The 16,385-nt window shown below is 42.3% G+C and overlaps 1 long non-coding RNA gene across 1 annotated transcript; it reads left to right on the top strand.

Moving 5' to 3' along the window:
- Positions 1 to 7,987: 7,987 nt before the first annotated feature.
- On the top strand, positions 7,988 to 15,587 carry LOC103886474. Its single transcript, XR_002524418.2, has 3 exons — positions 7,988 to 11,039; positions 13,460 to 13,702; positions 14,431 to 15,587. It is a non-coding gene; the product is annotated as an uncharacterized LOC103886474 (long non-coding RNA).
- The last annotated feature ends 798 nt before the right edge of the window (positions 15,588 to 16,385 follow it).

Genomic DNA, 16,385 nt, shown 5'->3' with positions numbered 1-16,385 from the left:
TATTCTTTAAGCCACCAAGTTTGTGGCAATTTGTTAGCACAGTAATAGAAAATGAACACACTTTCCTACTCCTATACAGAAACATTCCTTACGCTTTCTTCCTTGTGCTTCTTGCCACCATCATCCCTGCAGGATGAAATGCTTGCCAGTCCTGCTGATATCAGCTTAAACTTCACCTCTTCAATGGAGTCATCCCCCAATCCCTCCAGTTGAAAGTAAATACTTTCTTCTCTGTCCAGCTATCATGCTTTGCCCATAGCTTTGCACTTTCGATCTGGTGTATAATCACTATTTATTTGTCACTGATTTCCACTGTGCTGTTATGTGCACGAAATCTGATATATAAATCACACATAAATGATATGCAGTAGTTAAAAAGCAACACTTCAAGGAAACAACTAGGTTTTTTTTCTTCTTCTTTTAACCACTGGGTCACTGCAGGTGGCAGAGAACATCTGAAAAGGCAGGCCAGAGATGATAATAGATTTTTTTTGTTTTTGTTTTTTTACATTTAGTATTGAATGTGGTCAACATTAAAGTTGTTATCTTTACCTTAAAAGTCTGTATTGTCTATGAAGTCTTTCATGATGCATACTAATTGCATAGTCAGTCCATGCCATGCTTCCCAGCTAAGAGAACACTCATTTTCTTTTCAGGTATCTACCTTTTCCACATATGATTTAAGAGACTTCATCCCCTGTTCCTAGGATAGAGTCAATAAGTCTAAGCTAATTATAGTAATCCCATTCCTGTTGCTATTAATTGGTTTAGAAATGACCAGAGAAAGTTGAAACAGAATTGTCCTTATAAAATGACACTGCAGGAGGCATCAGACTACCCAACTTCAAACTATACTCTAAAGCTGCAATAAACAAAACAGCATTCTACTGGTGCAAGAACAGACACATAGACCAACGGAACAGAATAGAGAACCCAGAAATAAAGCTGCACACCTACCACTATCTGATCTTCAACCAAATTGACAAAAATAAGCAATAGGGAAAGAACTCTCTATTCAATAAATGGTGCTGGGGATAGCTGGACCCCAGCAGAAGAATGAAACTGGACCCTTTCCATTCACCATGTACAAACTAACTCAAGATGGATTAAAGATTTACGTATAAGACCTCAATCTATATTTTATAGATTCTATATTGTAGAATTGTAGAAGGAAACCTAGGAAACACCATTCTGGACATCAGCCTTAGGAAAGAATTTCTGACTAAGGTCTCAAAAATAATTGCAACAAAACGAAAAATTGACAAGTGGGACCTAGTTAAACAAAAGAGCTTCTGAACAACATAAGAAATTATCAACAGAATAAATAGATAACTTATAGAATGGGAGAAAATATTCATAAACTGTGCAGCCAACAAAGGTCCAATATACAGAATCTATAAGGAATTTAAACAATGTAACAGGCGAAAAACAACCCCATTAAAAAGTGGACAAAAGACATGAACGAACATTTCTGTAAAGAAGACATACAAATATGAAAAAACGGTCAGCACCACTAATCATTAGAGAAATGCAAATCAAAACCACAATGAGATTTCATCTCACACCTATTGGAATGGCTATTACTAAAAAGTCAAAAAAATAATAGATACTGGTAAGGCTGTGGAGAAAAAGGAATGCTCATACACTGTTGATGGGAATGTAAATTAGTTCAACCACTGTGGAAAGCAGTTTGGAGATTTCTTGAAGAACTTAAAACAGAACTACCATTCAACCCAGGAATCCCATTATTGAGTATATATCCAAAAGAAAACAAATCATTCTACCAAAAGACACGCACACTTGTATGTTCATCACAGCGCTATTCACAACAGCAGGGAACCAACCTAGATGCCCATCAACAGTGGATTGAATAAAGAAAATGATATATATACACCATGGAATACTATCTAGCCATAGAAAAGGATGAGATGATGTCCTCTGCAGCAACATGGATGGAGCTGGAGGCCATTATCCTAAGCAAATTAACGCCAGAACAGAAAACCAAATGTCACATGTTCTTATTTATTAGTGGGAGCTAAATATTGAGTACATAAAGCTGGCAATAATAGACACTAGAGACTAATACGGGGGAGGGAGGGAGCAAAGGCTGAAAAACTAACTGTTGCGTCTTATGTTCAGTATCTGGGTGACAGGATCATCTGTATCACAAACCTCAGCATCACATGATATACCCATGTAACAAACTTGCACATGTGCCCCCATATCTAAATAAAAGTTGAAACTATTTAAAAAAGAAATAAAATAACACTGCAGAGGGCACTGAATCTCCTTAGGCTAAATACAATTTTAATGGAAGGGAGGAGATTCTCTTTAAGGCCATGATCATATATTAGGTAAAAGCAGAGTTTTTTTTTTTTTTTTTTTTTTTTTTTTAAGTCAGTGAGGTCAACAGGGATCTTAATTTACTTCTCATGCTTTGCTTAGACAAGATAATGCACTTAGTACTGCTTGGTTGGTCTCAAATGCTTGGCTGCCTTTCAAAGAGCTTTTGATTTGGGGAAGGATAGGACAGGGCATTCCCAGGCAGTCTTATCAGTACCAGACAGTACTCAGACTGCAGCCTCCATTGTGGGAGTGTTCTTTTGTGAAACCTTTGAAAGGCTGGATCTGCTTACAGAACCATTCACTGTGGGGTCCCAGAAGTCACCGTGCAGGGATGGTTGAGCATCCCTAAGTGCACACTGGTCATTAAGCAGGAGCCTTTTACTCTTAACCATTTCCAATCCAAGACATAGTTAATAGATCCAGGGAGAGTTACAACATCATGTGGATGGGATGATGAGAGGAGGTTACCTGGAGGAAGTAGGTCTTTTTATCCATTAATTTGCTCATGAACTCAGGCTTTCTCAACAGCGGTTCCTCACCTGAACCATAGTACATAGAAATTGATTTGAATGACTATCTTCTCAATTCTTCCAAGAATGGTACATAGCTAGTGCCATTCATGAAGCATAGTAGAAAAGTTAATTCACATAGTGAATAAATGGGACATTAAGGCTTAATTCTTTCATGGACTATAGTTCATTTATTCAGTATATTTACTGAGCGCCTACTTTGTAGCAGGCATTCTTCTTTTTTTTTTTTTTTTTTTTTTTTGAGGCCCGGGTCTCGGCTCCGTCGCCCAGGCTGGAGTGCAGTGGCGGGATCTCAGCTCACTGCAAGCTCTGCCTTCGGGTTCACGCTCCTTCTCCTGCCTCAGCCTCCCGAGCAGCTGGGACTACAGGCCCGCCACCTGCAGCCCGTGGTTTTTTTTGTATTTTTTATTAGAGAGCGGGGTTTCACTGGGTTAGCCAGGATGGTCTCGATCTCCTAACCTCGTGATCCGCCCGCCTCGGCCTCCCAAAGTGCTGGGATTACAGGCTTGAGCCACCACGCCCGGCCAGCAGGCATTCTTATAGGTACTGGTTATACGGTTGTGAACAAATGAAGTCCCTGCCTTCATGGAGCTTATATTTTAGTGAAGAATTCAGATTCAGAATAAACATAATATCTATGTTACATACCTGGATCTTAAAGAAAAGATGGGATTTGCATAGTAGAAGAAAAGGGGAGGTCATTTAACATGGTCTGGGAAGGCCAGGCCATATGGAAATGGATCTTGGATCCTGCTGCTTCCTGCTCCTTCCTGCAATGAGAAGGGCTGAAAGGGCAGGCTCTTACCAGCTCTGACCACTGAAGTGCGTAATTCCTAAGCACATGCCTTTTTGTTTATGGGGTCATGGTCAGATTGCACTTTTTGGGACAGATAATCCTGAAGTTAGGTGTCACCTCAGATGGGACTAGGGATTTGGTGACAAGGCTGGGGATCTTGACCCACAGGAAGAGTGACACCTACCTACATGGTGTGAGTTAGGGCTCCTGAAGGGGTTCTTTGGCCCATCGATTATTTTCCCAAGGCCTTTTATGGTGCTCCAAATGCTACCCTTACTTACTTTTTTGGTTTAAGGTAGAAGTTCCCAAACTTGTCCAGGCGCAGTGCCTCACACCTGTAATCCAAGCAGTTTGGAATGCTGAGGTGGGAGGATTCTTTGAGCCTAAGAGTTTGAGATTGGCCTGGGGAACAGAGGTGAGACCCCTTCTCTCCAAAAATAAAAATAAAAAATTAGCCAGGCATGGTGGTGCATGTCTGTAGTGCAAGCTACTTGGGAGGCTGAGGTGGGAGGATCACTTAAGTCTGGGAGGTGGAGGCTGCAGTGAGCTATGATTTTGCCACTGCACTCCAGCCTGGGCAGCAGAGCGAGATCCTATCTCATTTAAAAAAAAAAAGAAAGAAAGAAAATAAGTTCCCAAACTTTTTTTTATTTTACAGCACATTTAGTGTCTCAATACTTCTTTCATGAAACAAGCCAAAATAAATATCTAACTCTTTTGTTTACTAAGTAAGTCTAAATAACTTAATAGTAGTATTTGTTTAGGGTCTGACAGATGTGTCTGGGCTTCCCTTGAAAAAATTTAAAATGTCCTGCAGTGCCCCTGTGAGTTCACTATGGAACACTTAGCATATGTTTGTCATTATGAACTTAAGGCATAGAATGACCCTAAGATATAAAGGTTCTTCACAGGGGTAACTCATTATCAACCTTGAATGCCAGATGCATCCATAAGGTTTGTTATGGAGTGGTCTTAGCCTAAACAGGTGGGACACAGAGTGACTGACTGTGTTGATGGAAGAAAAAAGTTTAAAGGCTAGACTCTAAAGTGCTTGTGGTCATCAGATAAACCTGTGAAGGGAAAAGGCTGCAAACCAGAAGGAGAAAGACAAAGGTACTGGGAGCCCTGTGTGGGGAGCCCTTAGAGGCATATGAAGTGAGAAAAAAGGGTAGACGATGAAGTGAATGCGAGTTAGCTACACCCTGTGGGGTCTGTAGCCCCCAGCATGTACCCATTCAAGTGAGAGCCTCTCCCTGGTGTGAGAGGCCATACCGAAAGACTGGCTCTCTTTAGTTGGACCAGCACACTGATATTCCTGGTGTTCCAAAGGTGCCCCCCATTCTTTGCCCTACCTGCTCCACCTCCTAAGTGAGCTTCCGGGATGGGCAGGACAGACCATCTCGGTATCCCACTCACTTTGTTTCTGTACACAAACATTTTCTAGACTCTACCTTGAGCCAGGTGCTCAGGTGCTAAGGATGAACGAAGCGCAGTCTCTGTTGATTTGCTTGGAGTGGAATCTCAACGTATACCTGGATGACCTTCAGACTCCCCTAGTCTCTTTCCCTCTTGGCTGGGGGAGTTTCCGGTTTATCATGCTTTAGGGAAATACGGGTCTTTTGACTAGCTCTGTTCCACACATTGCCTTCGTACTTTGACAATTCATTTCATTTCCCTGATTCACAGTGCAGGAAGAAACTGAGTGAGAACTATAAAATACCTAAGACTCTAAAATGACAATGATTGCAAGGTGCATCCAATATTTATATATCACCAATGAAGAAAAAAATACTGCCAATTATAGTTGTAAGATCTCGCTGATTTTAAGGTATATCTTGTTTTTAGAAATGTTGAAATGTGAAAGACGGGTGCGTCTTAGAATAGATAAACTATGGTAACATTGAGTAAGCATCTATGATGGTTAGGCATTGGGGTTAGGCACTATTTATGTTATCTCAGTCAACCTCTACCTTCTGTATCCCTAATGATCAATATCTGCATAACTAAGACATACTCTATTTTTTGCTACATCACCAATAGACTGACCTCTTAGTTTAGGTTTCTCCTAAAGCAGAGGCCAAGTCAAGGACTTACAGAGGAAGGTAGGTATTTGTGAGGAGATCCCAGCAAGCAGGTGTGAGGAGATAGGGAGAGTGCACAAGGAAAAGGAAACAGTCAATCAAGTGTGCATTGTCAAGGTCACTGCTTTAGGCTAAAGGGGCTCAACTCTGCAGGGACCATTGAAGCCTCCAGAATTGTCCACCCATAGGAGGGAAGGTTGGGGCATTTGCCTAATGGCTCCTGTTCTTCTTTGGTTGACAATTGTCCTTGGGGGCTTTGACTACTCTCTCTTTCTGGCTGAACATGAGTGTGGGCTGAGTGGGCTCCTGTGCTTTTCGAGAAAGTCTTGTGGTGGAAGAACAGAGGCAGGGTCCACTCGAAGTGACGCTATTCATCACAGCTGCAGGTGTGGGTGAGGGGATGAGATGCAGGGCAACAAGGGCATCTGCCGCACTCATGAGAAAACACGGGGGAGCTTAAACTTCTCCTTGTGCCTGGGCTAGTTATTGGGATACATTTCTATCACTTGCAACCTCGAGTTTTGATGGACCCAATCGTTTGATGAGTCAGAGGACTTTGGATCCCCAGTTTTAGTCTTGCCTCTGTGTGGTCTTGGGTAGGAATAATCACTTCCCTGGGCCTCAGCTTTCTCCTCTGCTGAATGAGGGAGGTGGACTTCAGGACTTCACGGGTTCTGAGGGGTCCCTTGGTCAATATTCTATCACTTGACCCCAAGTTTCTATTGGCCGTGACTATACTGATGATGAGTTTCAGCATCAGCTACCTTGCTACCCACCCTTTTCTCTTCTTAAATAGCTCCTTGAAGGCTACACAGACAGTAAGGGGTGAGACTAGGAGTTACGTGCAGGTTTGTCTGACTACACCAGATGACCCTGGTTCCACTTAGTAACACATAACTTAAATCAAATTTTCATCGTTCTCGAATCCATTCATTCATTTAATGAAATTTTACCGAGTGCCTACCCTGTGTCAGCTACCATGCTAGACTCTGGTATATGGCAGCAAAAGACAAAGTTCTTGTTCTTTTGGAATTTATATTCTAGTGGAGAGGGACATATAATAAGCAATTGGACAATTAAGTACTGAGGAGAAGGTATCAGAGTAAGAATGAAGAATAAGGCAGGGTAAGGAGATAGAAAGTGGTGGAGTGCTATTTTGTATAAGATGCAGCCTGGTGGCCAGCAAGGTCTTTGCCTATGACCTTCATTTGTATGGCAGATGTCTGAATGCCAACCTCTGAAGGTTGACAACACTTCCCTAATCCCTCCCACTGCTCCCCTCCATTTCTAGCTGGATCCTTGCGTGGAAGGCTGTATTTTCCAAAGATGGCTATAACAGTATCTTCTACTCCACATGCTCCTCTTAGAATGTGGCTTTGATGCACCTCACCTCAAGAGGTGGGACCTCTGCTCCCTCACTTTAAATATGGGTGGGTTTCTGACATTGAAAGAAGTATTATTTTGTGACTTCTGAGGCTAAGTCATAAAAAGTGATGCAACAAGCAGAGAATTGAACAGATATTTGCACACCTGTATTCATAGCAGTATTATTCACAATAGTCAACAGGTGGAAGCACCCCAAATGTCCATCAACAGATGAATAAAGAAAATATGGCATATACACACAATGGAATACTATTCAACCTTCAAAAGGATATCCTGTCACGTGCTGCAGCATGGGTGAACCTCAGGGACCTTGTGCTGGATGAAGTGGACCAGTCACAGAAAGACAGATGCTGCATGATTCCACTTCTATGAAGTATCTAAAATAGTCAAATACATACAAACAGAAAGTAGAACAGTGGTTTCCAGGGGCTTGGGAGAGAGGAAAATGGGGAGTTGTTGTTTAATGGGCATAGAGTTTCAGTTTTGCAAGATGTAAAATTTCTGGAGATTGGATGCCTAACAATGTCAATGTACATAACACTAGTGAATCATACACTAAAACATGGTTAAGATGGAAGATTTTGTGTTACTTTTTTTTTTTTTTTTTTTTTTGAGGTGGAGTCTCACTCTGTCAGCCAGCCTAGAGTGCAGAGGCATGATTTCAGCTCACTGCAACTTCTGCCTCCTGGGTTCAAGCGATTCACCTGCATCAGCCTCCTGTGTAGCTGGGATTACAGGCGTCCACCACCATGCCCGGCTAGTTTTTGTATTTTTAGTAGAGACGGGGTTTCACCATGTTGGTCAGGCTGGCCTTGAACTCCTGACCTCCGGTGATCTGCCCACCTCAGCCTCCTAAAGTGCTGGGGTTATAGACATGAGCCACCATGCCCAGATAATGTTACATGATTTTAACCACATTAAAAAGAAAAAGGTGATACAACTTCCACTTTGCTTGCTGTAAAACCTGCACTTGAGTCCTGTGCCACCATGAAAGTGGTCCAACCACCCTGAGGCTGCCATGCTAGAAGGAAGCCCAACTCACCTGTGCAGAGAGACCACAGGAAGTATCCCTGAGATCACAGGAATAAAGAGATGTATGGCGAGCCTCCAGCTTCTCCAGCTACCACCTGACTACAATCTCATTAGAAACCCTGAACCAGAACGACCCAGCTAAGTTCTTTCCAAATTCCTGATCCACAGAAACTTTGAGAGACAGTAAAAGTAATTGTTCCTAGATGCTACTAAATTTTGTCATAATTTGTTCCATGGCAATAGCTAACTGGACACCTTCTCAGGTCAATTCTGACCACAGGGAGAAAGGATTTAAGTAGCTCTAGCCTATCACTGTGCAGTGGCTGATGGTCTGGCCCTGTAGATGCAAAGCTCCTTGAGAGAAGAGCTCTATGTCATCACTGTAGTAGTTGTGGCCTCATCCTCCAGGAGTGCTTTCTATATTTCATTCTACAAATATTTACTAAGTGCCTAATAGACTTCATTGAGCTCTAGCACAGTCCACAGTCTCTAGAATATATTAAGCATATAAGATATGCTCCTTGCTTTCAAAGAATGTAATTTAATGGAAGAAACAAACATATAAGCAAATAATTCTTCCTAATTAATTCTTTTCTTTCGTTGAAACACAGTTAACACCGGGGCATAATTTAGCCTGGAGGAGAGTCAGACAGGGACCTCTGAGACAGTGACATGTAAGTTGCAACTAGAAGGATGAGAAGGCATTAGTAATATGCTTGATAAATGTGTTTACCTTGGCTTGCTCTAAGCTGTGGGTGTGGTCCAGGTCTGCTCCACAGGTCTCTCATCCTGTTTGAACTAGTGCTACCTGGGCAGACATTTCTCATGGTGCTGGCAGAAGCCCAAGAGGGCAAGCCCAACTGCGCAAACATATCACAGGCCTCTGCCTATCATGCCTACTAACATCCCATAGGACCAAGAAAGGCACGTGGCAGAGTTCATCATCAACGGGGTAGCCGAGGACACTCCTCTCATAGAGGTAAGAGTAAGGGGTATGTCTACCCACTTTTTGGGGACAATCCTCTACAGTGGTCACATGTCCTATATCCTCAGCTGTTAAGACCTTTGCCTGGGCTCCTGCTTTTTAATCTATGCTATTGCTTTTGTAGATTGTGCTGACAACCACCAGGCTGTTCTCCCAGGCACTTCTAGCTGGGTCATGCCCCCTTGCCTGCTCCCTGCAGCCCTCCACGTTGGCCCATGCCAATGCCTTGTTTGAGTCTCCATCCTTGTCTGTCTGCTCCATTTCACAACACTTAACTCTCTGTGTCAGCCGTATCCAGCTACGACAAGAAAATCTGATGAAAATGTAAGATGCTGGCAAAAATCATTTTATGGAAATACATTAAAAAATCATCTAAGCTATTACAGTATTGAAGAATTGAACTGGAGCAGGATCATAAAACTCACTTATAGGGATGCCATGAAAATTAGCTAGTCAGTGTTCATGGTTTGAACATAAAACGAAAATTGTTATTGATTTACATATAATGTCTTTGTTCGGTCTTCCAAAAGCCTCCTCAGCTAATATATAACAGAAATGGGGAAACTAAATGTTAAGTTTAGGACCTAACCATCTTGCGTTTAGTTTTGTTTGTTTTTGTTTTGCCAGTGGTGGTAAAGATAGCAACCCTCCTCTCAGAAGAGAGCTGGCTCTGGACCTAGACATCATGAAGAACTGCAGTGTGGATTGCAAAACACCATCGCATTCATAAGTCATGGCTCATTAGATTTTTGGTGAAAAACTTCAAGGGGCATCTGTTTTCTCTCCTCTGTTCTTGCCCCACCCCTCATCACCAGGAGAGACTGTTTTATAGTAAATTATGGCCAGTTCTCCAGGCTGACTATTCAGGGCCTGCTTGACTTGGCATCCACTTTCCTCTTGCCAATGGGCATTCCTTCATTTCACAGCTTCTTAGCCCTAGCTGCTGAGAGTAGAGAAGTGGAAATGAAGAGGTGGGACTCAAGCCAGTTCATTATGCATCTTGGTGGTGGTGCTAGTAAGGGCTTGGTGGGGAAAGGAGACCGGAACTTTCCCCAGGCAAGGGAGGAGGGCTCCCGTGGCTGCCGTTCAACCCTGCATCCTAGTGTAGGGGGGAAACCACCTTCCCCTCAAGCCTGTCTTAGCAAGGCCAATTGCGAAGGGCTTTTTCGTGGGCTTTGGCTGTGTTCGGAGTCAGATGACATTGTGGTGTAATGACAATGGTCTTAATCACAAGAGGATGTTATAAGTGAGTGGGCACCAGGCACCATGCAAAGTGAATTATTTCACTCAATCCTCACAAAGACTCTAGAGTTGGGAACTATTATGGCCCTCCCTTTAAGAGGAATGGGACGAACTTGCTCAAGGTCATGCCTCAGAGCAGCAGTAGAAACTGTGGAGAAGGAGCAAGCCATTTGTTCTCCTGTCATCTCCCTGGCCCACCCCATGGACACACCTTCCTGTTCACGGACCTCTTCCTCTTCTAGAGGCACTGAAGCATGTGTGGATGTCTCTGTCATACTCTCCTTCACCTTGGTGGAGGGATTCACCAGAGCTCCTGTCCAGCCCACTCCCTACCTGCTTGTGTGTGTGATTTCCATGTGTGCATTGTGGGAGCTGCCTACACAGCAGAGCCTCTGCCCAGCCTCGGGTCCTCTTCCCAGTTTTCAGGCAACTAAAGGTCCACGGGCGGTTGGTCACGCTGACTTTGGATCCAGACTGCCTGGGTTCTAATCCTGCTTCTATCACTTATCAACTCTGTGACCTTGGGAAGTCACTTAACTTCTCTACGCCTCAGTTACTTGAGGCTAACAATTGTGCTTACTGCCTAGAGCTGCTGTCGGGGTCCAGTGAGATCATGCGTGTACAGCGCCATCAATCACATGGTAAGTGCTCAGAAAACACGAGCTATTATTAATGTCCTACTACATGTTGGTTACTGCCCTGGAACTAGAGGATCATAGAAAAGCCTGGGCTTGGAGAAATTTAGGGGTCTTCAACAACTCTGCACTGTTCTGGGTTCGGCTGCACCATCAATTTTCCGGCACATGACAGATTAAGTAGGCTTTGGTGCAGTGACCTAAGAGCCTCATCACCATTTGTATTATATAAAATGTACTCTGTGTTCCAATCAGCTGACTTTCCAAAGAACCTTTGGATAAGTTACTGATAGAGCTGTGTAGACTGGAGACAGAACAGAAGAGGTGCTCATTTCCTATAGCAGGGATGAGGTTAGAAAGAGTCCCTGCTTACACTGAGAAGGGGCTTCTCAGCCCATTGTCAATACCATAATAGTGGGTGCCACATGGGTTTAAGGAACATGAAGGAAGGGATATCAGTTCCTGGAATAGCACCCACTGGGCAGGAACACCAAACTGTGCTTGAGTTGTTTGCTCAGCTGTATTTCAGAGGCTGTACTCTACCTTGGTTACAGAAAGGGTAAGTCTCTGCTCCTATCCATTTTAAACACTGGCCATTGGCCAAGTTAAGTGGTATAATAGTGCATTGGGGAGTCTTCTGTAGATACTGAGAGCAAGTCTTTTGGAATTAGGGAGGCCTGGGTCAAAGCCCAGGCTCTACCACTCTACCAGGCTATGTGATTTAAGAGCCTTCACTTCCGCTTTTGTAAAACACAGATAAGAGTCGTACCCAACTCTCAGGTTGTTAAAATGAGATAATGAATGTAAATCACTTTAAGCACAGTGTCTGATATGCAGCAAGTACTTAAGTTACTGCAGCTTTTATTCTTTCACTTTTTGCCTCAGGTTGCAAGGTCTCTGCTGATAGGACTTTTGGGAGAGAGGAACTGGGGAACGGACTGGGGAAGACAGGCAAAGGAATCCCTGCTCAGCCACCCTGCCCATTACTGTAGTCCCTGTGATCAGTGATGTGAAGCTACCGCAAATATAGCAAATGACTGAAAATAGAAGGTTATCTTTCAACTGCAGCCAGGTGGTTTTTAATACAGACACATGGCTGATAAGAGCTTAACAAGTTTCTGGGTTTATTACCAAACTCAGATCATTGTTTTTGCATTTTGCATTGGAATGTATGCACCATTGGTGGATATGTGTTCTCCAAATTAGGGAAATACAGATATGACCAGTGATCTCTCCAATTCTGAAGTAGTGAACAGATAGTTGTGCTGTGTGTTCAGTAAACTCTATAGTATAGCATTGTTACAGTAATAAAGAAGTCACTATTCCAGCAAAATAATCCAAACCCAGAAAGTTAATCCAACCCATTTAATAATATGCACCCTAGTTGTTGTGCTGTATGGCAGTGAAACAAAATTGATAAACTATTTACAAATATGACCATATTTTCCTTAGTTCCTCCATTGAACAGTCATATTATCAGCCATTCTCTTTGCTAGTTGTTCAGTGTGTTCATGGTCACTATCACTGTTGACACAATTCCCCCATCCAAGCCATGCCTTCTGCTACCTACTGCCCTTCTTCTTTTCCCTCCAGGGCATTCTTTTTCCCCAGGCCCCATAGATCCTTTAGTCTCAGCAGCCCACCTAGCTCAGCTATCTGGGTGTTGGGGAGCTCAAGTTTGCAGAAAATGGTCTTAAAATTAGCTAGGGTGGACATCATGCTGGGAGTCAAAGGAAAAGTGGGAATGGGCCATGAAGGGAGGTCTAGAGTGCTGGCTTCCTGTGCCTGACAGTCTTGGAATAAAGGAATGATGCATTAGTATCAAGAGAAAAAAGAAAAGGGAGATGTAACTCAGAAAATCTATTTTCTCTAGAGACTGAGGAGCCTTGAAATGAGCTCAGCAGATTTACACTTAATATCTCTATCTAAACTTTGGTTTTCTCATCTGCAGAGGAAGGACAATCTCTACCTCATAGCATTGTTGCAAGAATGAAATTAGAGAATGTGTAAATCACCCCACACAGTGACTGGCATGTGGTAAATGCCAATGATTGGCATCTATTTTTTAAAATAATGTGCTCTTGTCCTGCCGAATAGGGTATATAAACTCCTCAGTGGAAACTGAGACACTGGCTAGAAAGAAACAATAAAATTATATCACTTTCTTACCTTGATAAAAGAAAGATACATAGAACATATTCCCTTACAGCTGAATTTCAAAATAAACTTCCAATCCATGGGCTCTTTTCCCTGTTCCTGGAAAAATTATATCCTGAGCATGCTCACGTGCTTACCAAATTACTCATTAATGAATGCTCTATTTATTGCATAGAGTCAGTTAAGTGATATTACGTTTTAGTTTAATTTGATAGCTTGGAGTAATGTTGGGGGGGGCCTGTCATTACCCTCTTTCATTGTTTCTGCAGGTGAGTCAGCTTTGAGGTGAGAGACAGGTGGCTTCTCTGCTATATGTAAACAAGTGACTCTCAAACATGTGCATCAGAATCACCTGGAGAGCTTATTGAACCACAGGACGGCAGAGTCCACCCCTGACAGATTCTGGGGCCTGCATTTTGAGCAGCTCTGACTTAAACCAACACTGATTTCTCTGCACTTTCAGCTGTGGCAGTGATGGGACTGGCAGCTCCCTGCTTGGCTTGACGACCTTTGTAGGTTTCTTTAGTTGGTTAAGCAGCAGTTTATAGCTACCTTATGTTAAGAGCAATACTTTTTCTGCCCCAAGGAAAGTTACTAACCTGGGAAGAGTGCAGAAAATAATGAGCCATTGACCATATTTAGGCGGCACACTCCAAAAATAGGTGTCTGTGTTCCACACTGATTAAGAGCTTGGGCTTTGGAGTTGGGAAGGCAAGCAGTGAGACGACTTTGCCATTTCTCTAGCTGTGCGGCTCTCTAAATTTTGTTTTCTTGTCTGTAGAATGGGGAAAATATACTTTCTTGACAGGTTTCAAGAAGGTAAAGCACATAAAGTGCTCAATAAGTGTTAGCAACTTTTTCCAAGGGGATGTGAAAGCCCAATGATGCCTAAGACTGTGAGTGCCACTGTTCATATATACTCATTAGAATCCACTAGAACGTCTGAGCACAAAGTTCGTCCTTTTGAGGTCTAAGTCAGCCCAGGTAGAGAGGGATTTCTAAAAAATTTCTCACAAAGTGTTATTCAGCCTTTTCTAGAAAGTTCAGACTGAAGAGCTTTATACTCTAAAATATAAAGAAAACAACCCCATCAACGAGCTGCCAGTAGAACTGTGCATGCTGTTCAAGTTAATTTACAGTTAATTAAAACATGAACAACTTTGGCTTGTTTAGAACATGGTACAATGCAAGAGCTGGATGGATCTTAGAGATCATCTGGTTCAATCCTTTTATTTTACAGATACAAAAATCTGTGGGGCTGAGAAATTAAGTGAATAATTTGCCTGAAGGTACACAACCACAAATTTAATTTCTACTGGACTTGCTGGGTAAATGCTCTCAGAAAGAATGGCTTATGGACGATTCTAAAACCACAATCATTTCAGTCTTCTGTGACATGTAATTGATTTACATTCAAACAGCCTGGGTAGAAGGTAAATTCATTTAGTTTCCTAGGGTTATTATAAAACAAATTTATCTTGAGGCATTCATCAGGAAGTTACATGAAATGAAGCTGGTCATTTTATTGAGTGTATGATAGAAATTGTTTTATAGTCATACAATGCAATTGGAAGCATATGCTTTGAAAAACTTCGGGTGAATATGATCATGGTGATATTCTATGATGTGGCAATAGTTGTGGCAATAATGGGGCTGGCAGCTCCATTATTGAAGCTTCAATTGTCCCATTTTTCCATGTGTAGAAGCAGACCCTGACTGTTTTCTGAGAAAAATCTTGACCCTTTCTCCAAGTACTGTTTTTTTTTTTTTTTCTCTTTTTGCAGAGGCGCAGTGACTTTCTATATAGATTTCAGTTACTTTTTGGTGAAAAGAATTTAAACTCATTTTCTACATGATTGGTTAAAGTATAAGGATTTGTACTCCATATTCTTGAGATCTTAGCCTCCAGCCTTCAGCTGCCAAACGTCTATGAAAAGCTTTGTTATGAGAAATATATATGAAACTTTGCCCGAAAAGTGTGTAGTTCATTCATTACTTTAGAAATTCTAATAGTGACAATAATAATAGTTAGAAATTGTTAAGTATTTACTATATGCCAGTTACAGAGTCTAGCCCTTATGTGCTTTATTTCTTTTAATCCTCGCAACTGGTGTTTCACCAACTTTGCATGCATCAAATCACAAGAGGGCTTGTTAAAACACAAATTGCTTTGCCCCATCCTTAGGGTTTCTGATTCAGTAGCTGCCTTAGAGTGCATGTCTAATAAATTTCTAGGTGATGCTGATGCTGCTGGTCTGAGAAGTACTGTTTGCTACAAACCCAGGAGGTAAGCATTTTAATCTGTATTTTGCAGATGAAGAAACAGGTTAAGGTTGTATCACTTACTGAACACACAGCTAATAAGGTGGTAGAGTTGAGATTTGAAAATTTGCTTCTTTGATTCCAAAGTCTATAGTCAATTTCTGTGCTAGGTGGTTTTGCAATAAAACATTCTGGGCAGAATAGTAATAGTAACATTTTATAGCTTAGGAATAGAGTAAGACTATTACTCCTAACATTGGGCTCCAAATATATTAAAGCATATGGATGTCATGAGATGGTACTAATCAATGCCAGAGTGTGGGATAAAGTAACACAGCCCTTAAAAGGGACTTTATCATGAAGGTAGAAATAGGCAGGTGAGCAGCTCCCTGACACCAAGGGGAGCTATGGGACAAAGGGGAGCCTTGGTTCCGGGACTGCAAAGTGTCCAGCAGTGGAATTTATCTTCACCACACAATCTGGTGAGGGCTTTCTCCTGGGAGAATTGGCTCTGTGTGTGTAAATTTAAAGAGCCCTTGCCCTTAAGAGAGCTGTGCTTTCTGGGAAGTCTGCAATGGAGCGTTAATAGGGAAGAAATGGCTCTCATCATGCCACAGAGCTCTGACTTTCTGTTTGAGGCAGCAGTGAGCCAAGCACTGTGGGCTATAGGTAGCATTGAAGAAGGGGGCGGGTTAGAAGTCAGCAAGAAGCACGGCTGGGTAACATACTTGTCATCGCGTGGTTGCCTAGGCAGTGGGCCCCTGTTGTATCAGTGAGGAAAACTCTTGACATGTAACTGAGGTAAGATTTTGAATCTTGATGAGCAACCTTATTGCCTCCAGTTAAACGATATGAATTAAAACAGCATTCCATACCCACTTCTGTAGAATGCTCTATCAGATGCCAGTGGTGACCTTCCAATTTTACCAACTA

The sequence above is a fragment of the Papio anubis genome, chromosome 1 (genome assembly GCF_008728515.1).
Source record: "Papio anubis isolate 15944 chromosome 1, Panubis1.0, whole genome shotgun sequence".
Taxonomy (NCBI): Eukaryota; Metazoa; Chordata; class Mammalia; order Primates; family Cercopithecidae; genus Papio; species Papio anubis.
Note: the sequence above shows the minus strand (reverse complement) of the source record. Positions and strands in the feature narration are given on the sequence as shown.